The 2368-nt window shown below is 35.1% G+C and overlaps 1 pseudogene; it reads right to left on the bottom strand.

The window, feature by feature from the left end:
• Positions 1–625: 625 nt before the first annotated feature.
• On the bottom strand, positions 626–726 carry LOC133258686 (U6 spliceosomal RNA; annotated as a pseudogene).
• Between the last annotated feature and the right edge of the window lie 1642 nt (positions 727–2368).

Here is a 2368-nt window from a genome sequence, read left to right as displayed (position 1 = left end):
ATTGACACAGAGAGTCCTGGCAACAGAGGACATGGTGTAGCATTGAGATGAAGACAGAGATCAGAATTATTTTTTAATTGTAGTTAACTTACAATGGTGTGTTAATTTCTGTGTTGTAGCAAAGTGACTCACTTATACATCTATTTAGATTATTTTTAATCTATTTTCTATTATGGTTTATCACAGGATAGCGAATATAGTTTACTGTGCAATACAGCAGGACCTTGTTGCTTACCCATCCTGTATATAATAGTGTGCATCTACTAATCCCAAACTCCCAATCCACCCCCACCCCCACCTCCCACTTGGCAACCACAAGTGGTATTCTCTGAGTCAGTGAGATAGGTTCACGTGTCATATTTTATAAGTTACACCACACTGCATTTGTCTTTCTGACCTACTTCATTTAGGATGATAATCCCCAGGTCCATGTATTACTGCACACAGCATTATGTCATTCTTTTATGGCTAAATAATAATCCATGTATATATGTAGCATATTTTGTTTATCCAGTCATCTGTCAATGGACATTTAGTTTGTTTCCATGTCTTGGCTGTTTTGAATAGTGCTGCTATGAACATAGAGGTACACGTTTCTTCTTTAATTTTATCTCGATATATGCCCTCAAATTTGGAACATTTCATGAAGTTTTGTCATCTTTGTGCAGGGACCATGCTAATCTTCTCTGTATCACCCCAATTTTAGCATATATGTGCTGTTGAAATGAGCAAGAGAATTGGATTTAAAGGAGTGTTTTACCATGGACTCCAAAATAACTAAGCTCACTGAGGTTAAATAAAAGACAAGTGGTTCATAATTAATCATTGATATGAATATGAATATGACTATGAATAACAGTGACGGCTGAGTCACTCTTGTTAATACTCTGTAACTAACTAATTAATTAAAAGAATTTGGAAAATATTGTAAGCAAGGTGGAAATTATAGTAGATAATCGACACTCATTAAACACTAGGTCTCCCAGTTTCCCATTTTTTAGTGAAAAATAATAGCCTTCAATAGCATCAACAACTACAAAATTACAAAGTATCATGTTTGTCACTAGAAGCTTATTCATAAAAGCTTGTGAGGCAGTCAGAGATACAAGGCCAATGCACAGATCCGAAAGCCTTTACAATTGGGAATGCAAAATGACTATATGCCACAAATGTCTATTGAAAAGAATTTGTATTGATACATGGTGCTCCCCAGGTGGTGCTAGTGGTAAATAACCCACCTGCCAGTGCAGGAGACTTAAGAGATGCTGGTTTGATCCCTGGGTTGAGAAGACCCCCCTGGAGAAGGGAATGGCTACCCACTCCAGTATTCTTGCCTGGAGAATCCCATGGACAGAGGAGCTGCAGTGGGCTGCAGTCCATGGGGGTCATGAAGAGTCGGACATGACTGAAGTGACTTAGTATGCATGCATTGATACATGATCTTTACCTAGAGATCTTTAGATCCTTAAATTTTCAGCAAAGTCAATGATTAGATTAAAACTTTATTTTAAAAAATATCACTTATTTTAAAAGTTTCTATGTCACACTATTTATAGGAAATCATGTCGTTAAGATAATGCTTCATTTCAAAACATACTGGAGCCCATGGGGCTTTATATGACATGTTTAAGGAATGTATAATTTTCATCATCCCCCACTATAATGTGCAACATTATTTGCCTTTGAGAAGAATTAATGAAAACATAACTTGACATTATGATTATGGACATCTGTCTTTGTTTATATTCATCTTGGCTTAATGCAGAAATGTCAAAGAAAGTATGTAGGGTGAATACTGTGTATCTTTCAGTTTTACTCTCATTGCTCAGCACAAAGAGATGAAAAAGGCATTGTGCTTCTTGTGTGGTAGGAATTTAGCTAATGGATATATAAAGCAAACAAAGCTGGAAGGAAAAGTTTTATTGCTCCATCCTGGACCATATGGATTTTTGTGGCTTTTGTTTTTACTTTATTGGATGTTGTTGTTGTTGTTGTTTAAAGGATGCTTAATTTGAAAGATCTGGAACCTCACTAAAATTTGGATTCATACCAACACAAAACTTGGTCTTAAAACATACTAAAACTTTGCTTATTCTCTTGCCAAGGAAAAGGAGTCACACATGTTTGGATATCTCTGTAGAAATCCAAAGGACTGACAATAAGGAGGAAAATACTTTCTGCTTAAGCTATTGCAAATTTTTCCCTTTACAACAGGAAAAAAAAGAAAATATTTGATGATAAACATGACTACATAATATTAACTATTTTTACTAATATTTAATAGCTAATACTGTTTTAACCAAGGCTACTAATGATATAAATATCCCAGGATTCATATTTTGTTTTAGTCAGATTTAACTGCCCAATA

Source organism: Bos javanicus, chromosome 12, assembly GCF_032452875.1.
Source record: "Bos javanicus breed banteng chromosome 12, ARS-OSU_banteng_1.0, whole genome shotgun sequence".
NCBI classification, from domain to species: Eukaryota; Metazoa; Chordata; class Mammalia; order Artiodactyla; family Bovidae; genus Bos; species Bos javanicus.
Note: the sequence above shows the minus strand (reverse complement) of the source record. Positions and strands in the feature narration are given on the sequence as shown.